At 35.5% G+C, this 20,183-nt stretch overlaps 1 long non-coding RNA gene across 1 annotated transcript; it reads left to right on the top strand.

The window, feature by feature from the left end:
- Nucleotides 1-1,445: 1,445 nt before the first annotated feature.
- LOC128553463 (uncharacterized) lies at nt 1,446-14,285 on the top strand. The gene is made up of 4 exons (XR_008369349.1): nt 1,446-2,038; nt 6,894-6,968; nt 11,703-11,829; nt 14,177-14,285. It is a non-coding gene; the product is annotated as an uncharacterized LOC128553463 (long non-coding RNA).
- The last annotated feature ends 5,898 nt before the right edge of the window (nt 14,286-20,183 follow it).

Here is a 20,183-nt window from a genome sequence, read left to right as displayed (position 1 = left end):
TGTTCATTTTCTTTACATTCTGTTGAAGCCCTGGACATACAATCAATTAGCGCTGAATTTGTCTAACTGTGATATAAAGTTGTGGAAATATCATTTCACATGAATGGACAATGAAAAACAAAAAAACTCCAAAAACATAACGTTTACATGCGTAAACAGGCTTAATAGTTACATAGATTTTGCAGACGCTCAAACCGGAACTGTAGTGATTGCGCTCAATGATATATTATTTTTATAAAATGTAGTCAAACAATCCTTGGGGTGGCGCGCACAGAATTCAGTACTCACACTACGGAAAGAGACAAGTCAGAATACAAGGGAAATGCAAATCAGAAAGGGTTAGGGTTTAGATAGTCCGATAATCTGTTTTTCGGAATTTATGTGTTTATGAAATAAAAAAGTTTGTCAATTGGCGCGCTAAAATAGCAATCAACATGACATCTAAACTGGACAATAAAGCTTTTTATTACAAAATCTAGTGCATGATCTTAGGTTTCTATTCTCTGTGTAACAAGATCGAAATGCATCAAGCTGCGCTCTTAACCCTTACCCTGCTAAATTTCTATAATGAACTTGTCCGTCTTTTAACTTGGACAGTACCATTAACTGTTAAAAGGGGCGCTTACAAAAAGATACAGACTGAATGGCGAACAGTGTAGACCATGATCTGGTATGCACTAGTGGCAAAAGCAGAAGCACTTGTCACAATCAGGCTAAAGGTTGAAATAGAAGAAAGGCATTATACATATATGTACAAGGTATTACCAGACGTTAACGATTCTAGGCACAAAACTTTCAGTTGTATTTTGACAAGATACTGCATGTAGTTTTGAATAAATATTGCCGAGTCAGTGATTTTTTTTGGGGGGTGGGGGGGGGGCATTTTAGTGCCGAATATGGGCTGTTTCCCCTTGCAAAAAACTTCCATTTTCCCCCAAAAAAATATCATTATTTCCCAAATATATTTCACATTTCCCCTTCTGATGGACATTGTTTTTAATTAAAATTCAAAAAGTCTGTATCACAAATGAAAACGGAGTCAGTCAAGAACTAGTCCATTCGTCTTACAGATATTTCAGTAGAAAAGGCAAAAAAAATTCAACAACCTAAAAAAAAAAAAAAAACAAGCTTGCCATTATTTTCCCAATTTCTGGATTTGTCGCGCTTATTTTCCCATATCCATGGTCACAGGCAGTTTAATTATTTCCAAAAAAAAAAATCACTACGGGTTTGTTTTCTAACAATTGAAAGCAAAATTGGTAAACGAACCTTATAGTTCAATGTGGAAGACAACATCGATAATAAACGGTATTTACCGCGTTTGAAAAAAAAAAATCAATTCAAAATAAATACATGAAACCAGGTGTGTTGTATTTCGTCGAGAGTTGCTATAAAACAAATTATACACAGTCAATATATATTCAGACAGTTCAGACCTATAATGTAAATAAGTGTATATGCTGCGTATGTGTACATGCACATGTATGTATATACCGGTATTATTGTAATGATTATGCAGGATTACCTACCGGCTTCTTTGTTCCGATGAGGTCTATAAACACCTTATTGACCGCTTTAGAGGTCTATAACAATTTCCAGACCAGTCCTACTAGTGGCTCTACCTGCGTTTGATGTAAACGCCCATTCGGTGAGCTTTACAAAAAGCGGGATTAGATGTAATGCAAAAAAAGCACTGCTACGGATTCTAGATGGAACAAAATTTAGGCTCTTGTGATCTAGATTCTATTTTTTTTCATGAAAATCACGAAAATATTTGTGGAGGACATTTAGATCTAGTAAATCTACTATTGTTACGAGTGTATATAATATTAACAAATTTGATAATAATTATCAGTTAGAAACATAGAATCTAGGTCCTTACAACTTATGTAGTCTGTAATGCCCCTCGGAAAGATGTTTCTGCTCTGTCGTCATAACACGTGCGATGACGTAGATAAAAATGACGTCATCCGACTCAGCGCTTTCGACTGCAGATCTTCACCGCCGCCATTTGTGATATAATACAGCTAAGCCTAAGGTAAATTCACCTTTATATTTATGTAAAATCTAAATGTTTTGCGTATGTACACTGTTGTTTAGGCCTAAGAAATTATTTGAATCGATGCCGAGCATCTTTGAGTTGATCTTTCTGTTCTAGTTTTAGGCCTAGATCTATCATTTGGACTTAAATATCACTGATGCAGTGCAAAGGGGTTCGGCTCATGCCTAGGTCCAGGCCCTACCCTATAAGAAAAACACGGGTAGGGCCTGGGCCTAGGCATGAGCCGAAACCCTGTAATGCAATGGTGACTGGTGAAGGAGTTGCTAAAAGAATTTCAGCTCAGAGATGTTTATATGCTGTTACGAATATCTTAGGGTAGTGGTAGATTTAATAAATCTAAATAAGTTACAATATATCCCGGTTTCTCGTATTCTCAGGGTTTCTCATATTCTCGTTTCTCGACTTATTAGCATTTAGGAGTGACCTATCGCTTTTATTAATAGATTTGAAAGGTTACTGGAATAAACCACTTCAGTAAAACGGTATGCTACCTTTTTATAACTTATTTTTATAATAAATATTTAAATGACTGCCTCTTCGACATTAGACGCCATGGTGCAGTTGTAAGCGTGACGGCTCTAGAATCTAACTTGTGAGTTCGAATTCCAACGGAGATCAATACTTTTTCATTGTATTATCTTTTTCATTTTATATTTTGCTAACATACATTTTAAAATGATGATAATGTTAACATGTAGATTCTGTTTGAATTGCATTACTTTTATCATTTTGCTATTTTCGCATATAACATAGTTTTTTTTCAAATATCTTCTTGATTGTGAATTATTTAACATGGTTGACATAGCTCTTGACAATTTGGTCATTTAACAAGCTGACGACACTGATTTAGAGGAAACCGACGCTGCCAGCGAGTGTGAGGATGTTCCATTGGACCAGGGGCGGCAAATTCAATTGTCCGTATTGCCCAGGTTGTCCCAAAGCTTGTACGGACAAGTGAAATTTGACCAGAATTTACTATATAACTATCATACGGACAAGTAAAAAATAGCAAATGACAAAAACGGACAAGCAAGTCAAAATTCCCCCCACCCCCCCCCCCCCCCCCCCCCCCCCCCCCCCCCGAGAATATGAGAAAACAGGATAGTCTATTTATAGTAATAACAAAGAGACGTAATTCTAAAAACAAGGGTGCCTCACACGGTGGCAAACATTTGTGCCAAGTTACATCAAAATCCCTTCATGTATGAAGAAGAAATGCTCCGAACAAGGTCATTCTTGTATCTGACATTTTGTCTCTATGTGTAACTTTGACCTTATACTTATGGGCCAGGTTCTTCCGCATGACACTCCGTCTCATGTTGGTGAATATTTGTGCCGAGTAATTTCAAAATCCCTTTAAGGATTGCTGAGTTAGACTGGACAGGAATAAAACCCTTTTGGCTTTTTATTCCCAAGTGTTACCTTGACCTTGCAGCTAAGGGCTCAGATGTTGCACACAACACATTGTCTCATCTAGGGGAATATTTGTGCAAACTGATATTAAAATCCTGTCTTGCATGACAAAGTTATAGACCGGACAGGAAAAGATTCCATTGACCTTTGATCTTAAAGTGTGACCTTGACCTTTAAGCTAGGGTTCTATATATTTTATCTAATATTAAAATCCCTTGACGGATGACAGAGTTCTGGATCGGACAGGAAAAAAACCTGTTAACCTTTGACCTCCAATTGTGACCTTGACCTTTGAGTTAGAGGGTCCGGATTTTGTGTATGACACATCGTCTCGTCATCAAAATATTAAAATCCTTTAATGAAAGACAGGAGTTATGGACCGGACACGAAACAGACCCGGTTCATGCTTTGTAAACATTTCACTGCCAAGTGTGACCTTGGTCTTTGAGCTGGGGTCTGAAAGTTGTGCGTGACTCATCGTCTTATTATGAGATACATTTGTGCCAAGTAATATTGAAATCCCTTCAAGGATGGCATAGTTATGGACCGGACAGGGAAAAAGCCCTGTTTACCTTTGACCTCCAATTGTAACCTTGACCTTTAAGCCAGGGGTCCGGATTTTGCACATGACACGTCGTTTCGTTATGGGGAACATTTATGCCAAGTAATATTAAAATCCCTTCATGGATGACAGAGTTACGGACCGGACACGAAATTGTGGATGGACGTACGGAATGACGGACGGAAAAGCGCATTCCTATAGTCCCCGAAACTTTTTTCAACCAGCAGGGGACTAATAAAAAGACAAATTTATCTCCCCTGAAACATGGACTAAAATCAGGCCATGGAAAAATTAACAGATTAGAACTTGTGTAAATACAGGTTTGATTTTTTCACACTCATTACAGTTAGGCCAACGTTTTTTATGTGATTTTTCGTTACTCAGACCCTCCTGCCCTATTTTCTGTCATTTTCAAAAAAAAAAGAAGAAAAAGTGATGTTTTGCTGAGTTCTGATGATGACAAATCCAGTATCTGTCAGTGTCATATAGGTGCGATCGATTTCCTTTTAAATGAAAGCGTCTTCCACATGTAAAACAATCGTGTGAAATTTAAGTTTACCTATGAACCATTTACAATATGCAATGAAAAAGCGAAATCCTGTATATCACCAATTAAACAATGAAACACAAGTTCTGTAAAGGCCAAGAAGATGAAAGCATAAAACTTTACGGTGTCTCAGATATATGCTAGATGTAACCGAATGTAAATAACAATGGCAAAACTGAATGTGAATTTGACATGCATTTGGAAAATAAAATATGACATGGGAAGAGGATATTGAGGTGACTCTAGGAGCAACAAAGTGCTGCCGAAGAAAGGAGTCATGAATCCAATAAAGCTTTTGCTCACTTATCGTCTGTTGTTTTACTGCCTTTTTTCCCCCTCCTGAGCTGTCAACATTTTTCTGCCCAGAATCCAAGTAACAAAAAATTGAAAATCTCTGGCCTTATGTTATCAATTCAAAGGTAGTAAAGCTTTCCGCTCATTCAGTTTAGACACTTTGTTAATAGTTTGAGTAAAATACTTGTGTCATAAAATTTTAATGGTAGTCTTTCTTATACTACAGTACTGTTTGCAGATGAAATTGCCCTTTCGCCTTTTCTTAAATCGATAGACTTGTACCTTTACGTCACAAAAGCAGCGATGCTGAAGCTATTTTTGGATCTCGTCTATACAGGTAACTCCGCCTTTCCGATACGAGTAAAAATACTAAATGAACTTGTTTACACAGGCTGCATGACCGAGAAATGATGATTTAAATACTGTTGCAACGGGTGTTTAACCGGATTGTAACAGATGTACTAGATCTAATCTTATTTAAAATTTAAATGCATCTTGCCACAATGCACACTACATTTAGGTAGCGTGAATGTGAAAAGACATCCTCTTATACATTACAGGCCTTTTTCTGCCTAAATTTTAGTACCTTTTGCTGCAGACTTTTCTTTTAAATAATGCACCTGGTGTTTAGTTTTCACAATAATTATAAAACGTGACTGACTCTTTGTTGAATTAGCTCATCGTTGATTGAAGGGCATAAATTCGATTCCCGGAATCGACAATGCCTCTTTTATTGAAAAAAGTCAGCAATTTCTTACGGAATATGTGAGTCTTAGTCTAACTAATTTGACGCGATCCTATGTAAACAGTTACGAGTAGTTTTCTCAACTCGAAAGAAATTGTCATCGCTAGATTTATGTTTAAATGCTGATTTTGTTGCGAATATGAGATACATTCAAATAAAACTTACATGTATCCAAAGGTAGACCAAATAATGGTACCCGAGAGTTGAATATCGTTATATTTTTTGACTGGTTGATATCACCTTTAGGTAGACAACATAATACATCAAAATGTAAAATCGGTCTACCCGAGGTCTCATTATTTAGACTAATCAAAGGGGGATTCAATTTCTCATTAAATGTAAAAGTTATCAAAATTCCCCTTAACACGATTAACGTTACATATAATGTGCAAGCGATAAAACCATTAACTTTACATGACGGTGTACTGTTATTTATCCTCAATTATTTTGGTCCTGTTAGAGTGACCGTCACAAATATTCAACAAACTAAACGTCGAATTACTTTGACTTAAATGAGTCTATAACTGGTTCTTTCCATGAACGTAGACAAGGCTTATCAACTGCCTGTATGTAAATAACTGAAATAGGTGTAAATAACTGAAATAGGTGTTTAAACGACTTCAAATAAATAGTAGATAAATTCACATAGAAGGAGAAGCGAAACCCAACCAAAAATAAAATAAAAAAACTAAATCTATTATCATGGAGTTAGATTTGCGTTAGTTAAGCTACGGAAGACTGCAGAAGTTTGAATATCAAATAAATCAGTTTTTATGGATATGACAATTAGAACTACAAGTGTTGCGTAACCTGAAAGGTTCAATGATACCTTTCTATAAAATCTTATATACCTTGCGTGGATGGAAATTCGTCGATAATAATTGTAATAACAAACAAAAAAAAACGCTGTTTTCATTTGAAAATAGTTGAAATATTCAATATTCTAATTTTAAAACATATCAATTATAACTTTATTGCACTTTACAATGTATGCAAGTACGGCGATACTTCAAAGATAGAGTAAGAGCGCGCGCTTTGTGTGACGTAAAGAAAAATGTTTCACGACAAGGGCGAATGAACAATTTACTGCGGATGAGGCGGGGTCAACCTGTCAGGATTACTCCAAAAATAGCTTCATCTTCACAGTTATTGTGACGTAAATGTGCAACTCTATCGATTTGAAAAAAGTTGAAGGGGCAATTTGATCTGCAAACAGTAGTATCACTGTCTTATTTTCTATTTGCACTATAAACCAATTAATCTTTTACAGACCTCTAACTAGATCAATGAGTATGTGTGCTGTGCTGTGCTGTGCTTAGATATTGTTATGAAGTAATTCAAACTGGTAAGCATAATTTATATTTTTAACCTGGCAGTGTAATTAATTGTGCATAACTATATATGTACATGTAAGTTTACACACTACCTCAAGTATGCTGTATTATGCCACTAGGCCCACTACACACACGTGTATGTTTGAGCCTGAAATGTTATTATATGCCTAACGTGAACTGTACAGTATTTTGTGTAACAACTATAGATGTATCTTACAAGTATTTATATTCAGGGGTTTTTTTTGGCCGTTTTTATAGCCGATATTCGGCTTTATTATATACCTATATAAATTTTGTAAATAATTGGCTTGTATTTCACAATCAAATATGAACAGACAGACAAAAATTCCGTATTATACCTTTTAAATTCCGTATTGTACCTTCCGTATTGTATGCTGCCGGACTATTTTCATTAATATGCATGACCCGACACATTTCTATAAATAGCGCACATAAAAACTTCACTAAGTTCCATTTAATATCGATAAACATTGACGATTTTGATCAAGAACAAAACAAGAGTCAAAATGGTAAATGTATATAATAAATGGGTCATTATAACATAGCTAGATCTGGGACTTTGTATTCGGCTCTCGTGGATTTTGCATGGTCGCTTGCGCGCCTCGTGAGATCCGATGTAGCAAAATCCACTCGAGCCGAATACTGCATCCCAGATCAAGCTACTGTTATAATAACCCTATTATATTCCCAATGCCAAAAAGTAAGTATTTTTCCCAAAATGAGTGCAAAAATTCCCAATCTACATTCTAAAAAATTTCATCAAAATTGCACAAATATTGACCAAATTATAGACAATTTTGTAATGGAAGTATGTTAAATAGGTTATACAATGTGAAACAAGTGTATGAGAAAGTGCTTAAACACATCTTTATTATATCCTATATGACTAAATATTTCCCAATTTGGAACATTTACGCATCAAAATTCCCAATTTTAGGGGTATAGGCTATGTTCCAACACTTGGCATGGGGACTGTTGCTCCCAGTGAAGACTTTAATAGTAAATAATTATTTTAAGCTACAAGTCAAAAGCTTTTATTTAAGCAGATATATTTAACTTTATCAAAAGCTTCGAAAACTGGAAAAGTGCAGCTAAAATGCTACATTTTCATAGAAGTAAATATATTCAAGTCACATATCTGTTTCATGATTATGGATTTAGGTTATCAGTGATTTTTTTTGCCCTTTTGGGAAAAGGTCCGGTACCGGATAAATTGGGGAAAATAGCAGGGTTTTTACTCAGATTGGGAATTTTTATAGTTAATTATAAATAACATCATTTAGAATGCTTCTTCCTTTAATTCCATGTAAATATCATCAAACAAACTGTTTGAATGGTTAAATCATGGTGAATGTCAATGTAACTAAGTTTTCCTTCTGCAATCATCAAAATGCAAACTTAATTTGGTCATTTGGGGAATTTTTGGATGATAATTGGGAAAAAGGATTGCATTTTTCAATTGGGAAAAGGTCCTTTTAGGGTACTTTATAAAGAAGGAAACAAATTGCTGGTTATGCAGTATTGTATATTACATAATTATTTTCTATCAGCATTTTCAAACGCATACATTACTTGATTACACTGTTACTGTACTGTATGCCAATGTTATTAACTTATTACCTTTTTTCACGAGTTCGCTTTGTTGTGTGCCTTCAGGTCAAAACGTACCCAACCCAAAATGTACCCATGTTTTCTCAATCCCTGTGAATTATTTCTAATGTGAAAGGGCTGTACATTCTATTTCAAGGTTTTTATTAACAGAGAGAGAAAAAACAAGACAAATATATTTCTTCACTCTTAAAATTCGCTCCCTGCTGATTTTGCAGCCTCAGTTTGCTTCAGACAAAAATCCGATGAACAACTTATTTTTTAATTTGGTGTGGCCTAAAACATTAATTTTGTACTTTTTGTGATATTGTAGAATTTAATAGACTTTGTTTAGCTGCAACATCTACTGTCAGAAAAAAACAAAAACAACCCAGATTATTATTATTGTAGAATAACATTAATTCAGCCAGTTAAAATGCCATTTATAAGGGGCTGGCCATTTGATATTAGGGAGGTTGGTGCTTTCTTGGATTTGTTTTAATTCTGAGTAGCTTTGCTTGAAAAAAATATTCTGGCTTCAACAAAATGAAAACAAGTCTGGACTTCCAAATCCCGGAAGAAACAATTGTGGCTTCAGGTCAGATTAAAAAAAACCTTGGGGCATGTGATGTCAAAAACTGGGTCACTATGTCAAACATGTTTATAAACTTTACACTGTTATGGTTTGTTAGTACAGTCTGTGTCTGATAACTTCGGAGTGCTTATTTGGACGAGTCCAAGTCAGGGGGGTCATCGATATTTATCATTATCTAAGTGTACACTTTTATATTATACTACTAACTGGAACGCTTACTTTGAAGTAGAAGATTAGTACCGGCCGTAGAGCGTTAGCCTTACATGTGCAATTCTTTTTATTTCCATTTTCGCGTTGGTTCGAACCCTACTGTGATTTATACTTTTTTGTATCTTTGTTTTTATGCCCCCGAAGGGAGGCATATAGTTTTTGAACCGTCTGTCAGTCTGTCGGTCTGTCAGTCTGTCCGCAATTTTTGTGTCCGGTCCATATCTTTGTCATCCATGTATGGGTTTTCAAATAACTTGGCATGAATGTGTACCACAGTAAGACGGCGTGTCACGCGCAAGACCCAGGTCCATAACTCAAAGGTCAAGGTCACACTTAGACGTTAAAGGTCATTTTTCATGATATTGCATTGATGGGCGTGTCCGGTCCATATCTTTGTCATTCATGCATGGATTTTAAAATTATTGGGCATGAATGTGTACCACAGTAAGACGACGTGTCGCGCGCAAGACCCAGGTCCGTAGGTCAAAGGTCCTAAACTCTAACATCGGCCATAACTATTCATTCAAAGTGCTATCGGGGGCATGTGTCATCCTATGGAGACAGCTCTTGTTTATTTAATGTTTTTAATAAATTTTTTCAAAGACAATTGAAAATATTCAAAATGCAGTAATACAGCACTACGGTATACAATTACGAAATATGGAAAAATGATGTCGCTTGAAATTTGTAGTATGCATTTATCACTATTCTTATACTGAACAATGTTTTTCTTTGCAACAACAGACGTGGACGCCTCTGACATGTTGACTACACTAAATACTGGCAATATACCAGAGAGGAATTTAACCTGCACGAAATTTCCGAGTGTTTTCGTGACTATGCATTCATAATACGATGTGTTTACACAGAGCTGATGGCTGGTCACCTTTAAACAGAAATTAATTTAATATATTTCTAAATATATTAATACATTTCAGGAAAAATGAATGATTATGGTGGTTACCCTGAAAGAGAAAAGAAAACTTAAAAAAAAAAGCAACACCTACCGTGATTCGAACTTACGACCCACATAATTCGACATTTCAAACATCAATGCTTAACCACTGAGCTACCGGGACTGACAGACGTGTTGCAATAAAATATACCTAATATTATTGTTTATGTAAGCTGCTTTACCTATTTTGTTAGTTTTATAAGTCCAGAAAACATAAACAAACGTGACGTCACTCCGAAGTTATCAGTCACGGACTATACAGTGTTTTCTCTTGTAAAGCTTATGAATTTGTGAAAAAGAATTATGCATATCCTGTTGTGTATAAAAATATCTTTGAAATTGTGAATTCAGAAACATTTTTAACTTATTTCTGGAATATCCTGAATTTAGTTCTTAATCTTTAGAGAGTATTTCAGTAAAAGTTCAGTAAAATCATTTTCTGAAACTTTTTGAATTCATTTCTGAATCTTTCAGATACAGTTCAGTACAACCTCCAAAACATTTAGAAAAGTTCAGAACAGAAACACACTGTTCAGAAAGATTCAGACTGCTAAAAATGATCCAGGCAGAGTTCAGTCTGTTCAGACATGTTTCAAAAATATTCAGACAAATAATGTCATGAGGAAACTTTTCTTCTGATTTATAAAAAAACCCCAAACACTTGATGATAACACTTTTTTCTCTGAATTAAGTCAGCAAAATGCAAGATTGAGCATAACATTTCTTTAACAAGCTTAAATTTACTAATTTAAGTTTTGAATTCCAAAAAAATATCTTTGGGTTACTATGAAAAAAATATTCTGACCCTCAAGTTCTGAAAAAATACTCGGTCTTTCAAAGAAAGGGGGAAAAAAAAATCTTTTTCTCCAAGTAAACAAAATCCTGGGAGGCCCCTCACACTAGCCCCCTCCTCCCCCGCCCTTGAAACAAGTGTGCAAGTGAGATTGCATTTACAAGTTGGATAGACAGGATTTTCTTCATAGGAGTTAGTGCATTAAGCTGGATATTCAGTTGAGGTTATTGGAACTGTACATATTACTTCAGGCCAGTTAAGTAAGGTATAAGATCACACTGCTTTGTACTTGATATATTTATTACTTAAACTGTAGATTATGGCACAATTTACATACAGGTATCAGTTTGTTTAGAGTTTTTGTATCACATTTTGACACTTTACTTTTTTGAAAAGGTCAGAGTAATTTATGATATAAATGTTCATGGTGAAGTTGCTGTGAAAGCCAAAGGCACTTTTATTTATATAATTTCACATTTTCTTGGCAGTCAGATTGTTTTGACACTGTTGCACAAACATATGATCATTTAAGATGTTCCTTTATTTAATGAAAGATAGTAAGACTGGCTTCCATCATTTTTCAGATGTTGTACAACTACAGGACTTTCAATCTCAGTCAAGTTGAGGGGTCAGTTGCACGAATGGTAACTGTAATTCAAACTGATCACTGGAAAAAGTGCCGCTGTGTGGGAATCAATTGTAGTTTCTCCGGTTTGTATTTCATATGTTTTTACAGAGAGTTTGAAAAATTCTGCGGGCAAAGTAGAACACTTAATTCATACCTTACATAGACAGGAGCTGTTTTTGCCCGAAAGTTCAGCTGTGTTACACAGTGTAAGAATTTGTGCAGGGTAAATGGTGCTGCCATGGTGTTGGAGATTTATGCACATAACTTTGCACTTAATGTCTATAAGTTCTGTAAGATTTAGGTATGATTATACATGACATATCTAAGTAGGAGAACAGTCTGTTCTTATATTTAAACAATAATAAAAACCAGTAAGAGGGACAACAGGTCAAAGGCAACAAGTGAATATGAATGATTTTAATTTCTTATATTCGCCACAATTACTAGGCTGCTTAAAACTGGCAAGATGACAGCTACAGGATTTTTTATAACCACAGTGTAATGATATATAAATCAGTATTTAGTGTTCAGTTATAAAATGAAACAACTGTCCTACATCAAATACTGTTTCAGACATAAAAAAGTCATGAGGTTTAGTAAAAAAATATAATGATTAGATAATCTTTAAAAAATTTGAAATTTATGCACTATAATTATGTCCTTGATGTAACAATTTTTATGACTTAAAAGTAACACTGGCATTACCTCAGGTACCAAGTGTGACATATTTTACCTAAATTTTAGATAATATAATCTTAACAGCTACATATGCAACCGGGTAATTATGAATCATATATATGATAAAATGACCATTATATATGATAAAATAAAGATTGATAAAAAGTAAAATAACCAAATAAAATAGAGTAAATAATGGTTATAGTACTGAAAAGTATCAAATGTTGAGGATCTGTATGTTGTGTGTATGAATGTTATTAGCTCGACTATTTGAAGAATAACTAGAGCTATCCTACTCATTACGGCGTATAGAAATGAAAAATTAAAAATCTTCTTTTCTGAAAGTTCAAGGCCTAGGACTTTAATATTTGGTGTGTATCATTGCCTAGTGAATCTCTTAACAAAATTTATCAAATTATGCTCCTGGGGTGAAAAGAGGCCCCACCCTGGGGTCACTTCTTATGACTTGTGTAGGAAAAAGTAACTCAAACATTATCAGATCATATTTTCTAGACTATTTAATTAAATTTCCTGATGACCCCAAGTGATTAGGGGTCACTTGAAGTTAACTGTGACCTTGACCTACTGACCTAAATGTTTTGCTTTTTTTAAGATACAGCCTTGAAATTTGGATGACATTTACAGTTTTGCACACTGATCTTAAAACTGACTTTCATGACCATGAATGTGACCTACTAATCTACTTTCTTAATACTTTAGCATCAAATTGCCATAAATTTGAAACATTTCGCTCATATTACTCAGGTGAGTGATTCAGGGTCGTCATGACCCTCTTGTTTTTAATGTACTAAAATGTTTGAGTCATTGAGGTGGTTTGTCCACAAGTAACAGGCTCAACATTATGGTACATGTACTATTTCTATCCAAAGGGATATTAAATGTTTTTGACATCTCTGAGTATTGACATGAGTTTTCAACAAATTTTACAAAGGATATTTTGCAACCAAAATGGTTCAAAAGAAATAGCTCGACTGTCAGAAGAAAAACACACTTTTTAGCTCGGACTATTCGAAGAATAGGGGAGCTAACCTACTCGCCCTGGCGTCAGCATCAGAGTGAGCGTGTGCGTGAGCGTGAGCTTCACACAAATGTTAAAGTTTGCATACCAACCCAAATATTTTCAAAGTCTAATGAGATATTGCTTTGATATTTTGCATACTTGTTAAGTATCATGACCCCAGTCTGTAAAAAGGAGGAGGCAACTCTATCAAGCATTTTGACTGAATTATGGCCCCTTTTTTGACTTAGAATAAATGTTAAAGTTTGCGTACCACCCCAAATATTTTCAAAGTCCATTTAGATATTGCTTTGATATTTTGCATACTTGTTAACCATCATGACCCCAGTCTGTAAAAAGGAGGAGGCAACTCTATCAAGCATTATGACTGAATTATGGCCACTTTTCGACTTAGAATAAATGTTAAAGTTTGTGCACCACCCCAAATATTTTCAAAGTCCATTGAGATATTGCTTTGATATTTTGCTTACTTGTTTACCATTATGACCCCAGTCTGTAAAAAGGAGGAGGCAACTCTATCAAGCATTTTGACTGAATTATGGCCCCTTTTCGACTTAGAATATGCTTATTGTAATGTTATAGTTTTACTCATATTTTATATTATACTATCAAGCATTGAAAATAGTTGAGCGCGCTGTCCACTGACAGCTCTTGTTTATTCCTGTTGTTGTACTTCTATTTTTTTAATGTCATTTGTTGGCTTGTGTTTTCAGGAAAAGATGTTACAGCCAGTGTATGAAGACTGAACTTTTGGTACGGTCACAGGTGCTCTTGCAAAGACTGATGGCCTGGCAGCATAAACTATTCTATGGTAAATAGGGCCTGACATAATTTGTGTTATGTTTTCAGCTTTTTATACGCCCGTCTCTGGAAGAGCGGGGCGTATTATGTGAACAGCCGTGGCGGTCGGCGTCCAAATGCATGTTTGTTTGTTTATTTTGGGTTTAACGCCGTTTTTCAACAATATTTCAGTCATTTAACGGCGGGCAGTTAACCTAACCAGTGTTCCTGGATTCTGTACCAGTACAGACCTGTTCTCCGCAAGTATCTGCCAACTTCCCCACATGAATCAGAGGTGGAGGACTAATGATTTCAGACACAATGTCGTTTATCAAATAGTCACGGAGAACATACGCCCCGCCCGAGAATCGAACTCACGACCCTGCGATCCGTAGACCGACGCTCTACCTACTGAGCTAAGCGGGCGGGCCAAATGCATGTCCACTCTCTAAGTCAAACAGTTTTCATCTCATCTTCACCAGACTTGGTGACAATGTTTGTGGGCATATTGTCTTGGCCAAGATCGATAACCAGCAAGTTCGCCCCAGGCACTCTTGGTTTTTGGCCCTTGAATTACTCGAAAAACTGCAAATTTAGCCTTGTCCGCTCTCTAAGTCCAACAGTTTTCATCCGATCTTCCACAAACTTGCAGATAATGTTTGTGGGCATAATATCTAGGCCAAGTTTGATAAAAAGCAAAATCGCCTCAGGCACTCTTGGGTTATGACAAGAACACCCGTGGCGGTCGGCGTCCAAATGCATGTCCACTCTAAGTCAAACAGTTTTCATCCGATCTTCACCAAACTTGGTGACATTGTTTGTGGGCATAATATCTTGGCCAAGGTCAATAACCAGTAAGAGTACAAGATGACATAACTTCACGCTGCTATACCGCTAGACTGCTAACACCACGCAGCATTTAGGACCCTATCTTCATGAAACTTGGTCAGAATGTTTATCTTGATGATCCCAAAGCCAGGCAATTGTTTGAAACAGGGTCATTTGGGGTAAAAAACTAGGTCACACACTCAGATCAAAGGAACACTTGATAACATTCAAGGGGCAACATTTATTACCCTATTGTCATGAAAGTTGATCAGAATGTTTATCTTGATGATCCTTTATGTCAAGTTCAAACCTGGGTCATGTGGGGTCAAAAACTAGTTCAAGTGCTCAAATTACAAGTTTATTCAAATCATGACCCCTGGGGTCACATAGATAAAGTACCAGGTAGTAGTAAACTTAAAATCTTCTTCTACCACAGGGCACAGACCTTGCATATATTGCATTCAGCATATTTAACAGGTGAACAATACAGGGTCATCATGACCCTCTTGTTGGGAATATTTTAAGTATCGATCTTATGGGACAGCACAGCAGAACATGTAATGGTCAGGCAGATTAATTTTAAAGATGTTCGTTTATCAAATATTTCTGTGTTTTGAAGATACACTCCTAAACCTTAACTAATAAGCATTTATCTGTTTGTTAACATTATCAGTGTGATAATTAAATAACTTCAAACATTTTATTTCACTGTATTTAGCTGAAATTAAATGAAACTTAACAGTTTCATGACTGTGTAATGAAGGATGTTTAGGTCACTACTTGGCTGTTTTCAATGAAAATTTTGTTAAATTTACAAAATGCAGCAATGATATGGAACAATGCCTGTAAATTAATTTTTTATTTCAATAGGTTATAGGGTAATGTCTTATAAACAGAAGCATGCTGTTGTGGAGTGAAAGTGCACAAACCATTGATAACCCTTTGGAGAATAAGTACCAGGTAATGAGCAAATCAAAACAATAGTCTAAATGTTTCAGTGAAAATATAATGAATTATAGTGCAGGCTGTCAGTCTGAATTCAGGGTTAAAACTATCTGGCTAGTAAAAGACCTTGCTCAGTTTTCTATTGGCAAATTACATTCCACAATTGTCAATCTTTTTAGCTCGACTATTCAAAGAATAGGTAGAGCTGTTGGACTTACCCATGCGTAAGCCAGTATCTCAGTACCCATCAAGGGAATGGATTGAAATTCACACACGTTCACTGTGGTGATCTGACATGAAGTGCACAGGTTCTATAACTCTACTTTGTATTTTTCAAAATATTATGCCCCTATTCCAACTTTGAAGTTTCTTGGGTTTTTGTATGTAAACTAGTCTCTTAGTATCCACTAGTTGGAATCATGGATTGAAACATAACACAAATTTCCATTGTTATAAGCTGATATGCATTTCACATGTTCCATAACCCTGTTTTGCAATTTTACAAAATGTTGCCTCTTTTTCGATTTCAATATTCAATTGACAAGATTGTTGAATACTAGTAGTCGAGCGTTCCTGTCCTCCGACAGCTTTTGTTAAGGTTAGGTCTTTTCTTTGCTGTGATATGAATGCATTGTCGGCTTGTTGATATATATTGCAAAAGTGGCTCTGCTATCCTTAAACTTGGACACTATGTTAATGGTCATAATATCTTAGCAAATTTCATTTTCAATTAAATATATGCGCTTTTCACCATACACGTAATATAACTAGGTTATATTAGAATTTCAAAGTTGTAAACTGATTAAATATTTACGTATATATACAGTATGATAATACGATTTTTTATGATTTTATATTTTTAGATTTTAGATTTCTTTTCAAATGTTTGCCATTCTGAAGGGTTTTTTTGACTGAGCAGTGTCAAACAGTCTTCGGATACTAGAGAATCAGTTCCTCCAAATGAAAAAATCACCACAGTCATAAAAATTATGGGCAGAGATACTTCATGGAAGAGAGATAACATGACAATACAAAAATAGGTACAGTATATAAAGTATAGGATGGCAACCATTTTCTATACACCTTTTCATACTTCATAATGGGCTTCTTTTATTATACCCTGCCGAAGGCGGAAGTATATAGTTTTGGCTTATAGACCATCTTTTCAGCCGTCCTTCCATAGTCATTTCTCGTAGTATAAAATGTGGTAGAACTGTTAACTGCTATAAAGAAATATGTTCCTGCAAGTTTCAGTTGCATTATTTGAGGGTCAAGATTTATAGCCCTTTGTACTTGTATCTACATGTATATATAGAACAGTCCATACTAAAGTTTAGGTCAATTTTACAACTAGGTCATCAGCTGTTAAGCACAAGGCCACTAACTCAAATCATATAAAAAAACTATTTATCCATGAACCATTGAAGATACCAAATTATCTACATGAACAATATAAAACCTTGTCAGAATGTTTGTCTTTAAAAAATCTAGAAAACATTGGTTATCAATTGTTCAAGCAATAGAAAAATCTTGTATATACTCTAGAGGACATTTACTTGGTCTGTAGATGAAATATAGCTATAATGTTAGTCTTAATGGTCACTTGGTCAAGTCAAAGAAAAACCTTGTTAGCACTCCAAATACCATACCTGATCCATAGGAAACCTGGTCAGAATGTTTGCTTTTAATAAGAAATCAAGATTATGATAAAAAAAAATGCATCTCTGGATAAGATCGTAGGACAAACATGTTTTCAATCATCTGGCCACATTTTCTGAGTGATCTACATGAAATTTTGTCAGAATGTTTTTCTTTATATGATGAAACTTAGTCAAATGGGGATCCTATAATAAGTTACAGGAACAGTTGTCTGATATACCTGAAATCTTGTTGGAATGTTGGTCAAAATAAATTTAATGGTAGTTGCAAAATTTTGTCACCTTGGCATAAAATCTAGGTCATTTGGTAAAATAATAGAAAATCTTTACCAATAACATTTAGAAATCGCATTTTGGAATGAATTTTCATTAAACTTTTATTGTCCATCAAGTTTTTCACCAATTTACTTCATCTACACGACATGCAGAGCGAGCAACCCATGACCAAGGTCAAGGTCACATTTTGGGGCAAGAAGCTTAAACTCGTGTGCACCACATATCTAAACTATTTGTAAGATTTTTAGCTCACCTGTCACATAGTGACAAGGTAAGCTTTTGTGATCACCCTTCGTCCGTCGTCTGTGCGTGCGTCAGTCAACAATTTCTTGTCTGCGCAATAGTGGTTTCAATTATGGTTTTATTTTAACCAAACTTGCACACGACTTGTATCACTATAAGATCTCGGTTCCTTTCTTGAACTGATCAGATCCCATCATGGGTTCCAGAGTTATGGCCCCTGAAAGGGCCAAAATTAGCTATTTTGACCTTGTCTGCACAATAGCAGCTTTATTTACGATTTGATTTTAACCAAACTTGCACACAACTTGTATCACCATAAGATCTTGGCTCCTTTTTTGAACTGGCCAGATTCCGTTATGGGTTCCAGGGTTATGGCCCCTGAAAGTGCCAGAATTAGCTATTTTGACCTTGTCTGCACTATAGCAACTTCATTTATGATTTTATTTTAACCAAACTTGCACACAACTTGTATCACCATAAGATCTTGGTTCCTTTCTTGAACTGGCGAGATTCCATTATGGGTTTCAGAGTTATGGCCCCTGATACGGCCAAAATTAGCTATTTTGACCTTGTCTGCACAATAGCAGCTTCATTTATGATTTGATTTTAACCAAACCTGCACACAACTTGTATCACCATAAGATCTTGGTTCCTTTCTTGAACTGGCGAGATTCCTTCATGGGTTCCAGAGTTACGGCCCCTTAAAGGTCCAAAATTGGCTATTTTGGCTTTTGCAGCCATATAGAGACTTCATTTATGGTTTTAATTTGATACAAACTTTCAAAATATCTTCAACAACAATAAATCTTGGACTCCATGACAAATCAGATCCAATCGTAGGTTCCATAGTTATTTTATATCTGATTACCTCCCCTGATTGTAATCAAAATGGATTTATATCAGTAAGTCCTTATAGGACTTATTTGAAATTTCATTATTGTTATTAGTTGGACTGAGACAATCAGGGTAGATAATATGGACTGATTTATGTCAAATTACCTCCCTTTATTTCAAATTTAAATGGGTATATCTCCATAACTAATGAAGATACTGATCTGAAATTTCATTTATGTCAACAGATTTATTTGGCAGATCCTTCTTTTGTTCACTTACAATATTTATTTATTTTTTTATTTTTGGCCGTAGGGAAAAACCGAGACCACTTTTCTGTTGTACAACATGGATGGTACCTCCAATTTTTAGGTGTATTTTGACATATCTATACCTTGTAAGAATTTGTTTTTCTTTTTGGTTAAATTTCTTCCCTTTGTTGTTCCTGTCCTTTCGACTTAGATATTTTTTCTGAGGACCTTCTTGTCCTCAAGTGCAGTGATAACAGGTGAGCGATATAGGGCCATCATGGCCCTCTTGTTAGCTCACCTTAGCACAAAGTGCTTAAGGTGAACTATAGTGATCTCCCTGTGTCATCGTCATCAACAATTTGCCTGTATACACTTTAGTGGTTACAGTATCAATCACATCTTAATGAAACTTGGTCAGTCTGTTACCCTTAATAAAATCTCAGACAAGGTTATTACCGAGTCATGTGGGCCAAAAATTAGGTCACACGGTCAGTAGTAGTAAACCCTTGTTTTAACACTCAATGGGGCACATTTTGTACCAAACCTTTATGAAACTTTGGTCAGGATGTTTGTCTCTATAAAATCTAGACAAGTTACCTGATTTCAAATACTAGGTCATTAGGGCAAATCATATAAAAATCTTGTAAACACTCTAGAGGCCACATCCTGATTTTCTTAAACCTAAGAATATTTGATTTTGTCAAATCTAGACCAAGTCTCAAATTAGATTACAAAAGGTTTAAAAGTAGGACAGTAGCAGAAGTCATAGAAAAACTTTGTTAATACTATAGGCAACATCTTCTGAATGAGACAAAGTGGCATGCGCAAAAACCTGGGCACTTAGCTGAAAGGTCAAAGTCACACTTAGAAGTCAAAGGCCAAAAGGGCTTTTTTCCCTGTCCAGTCTG

The sequence above is a fragment of the Mercenaria mercenaria genome, unplaced genomic scaffold, assembly GCF_021730395.1.
Source record: "Mercenaria mercenaria strain notata unplaced genomic scaffold, MADL_Memer_1 contig_3853, whole genome shotgun sequence".
NCBI classification, from domain to species: Eukaryota; Metazoa; Mollusca; class Bivalvia; order Venerida; family Veneridae; genus Mercenaria; species Mercenaria mercenaria.
Note: the sequence above shows the minus strand (reverse complement) of the source record. Positions and strands in the feature narration are given on the sequence as shown.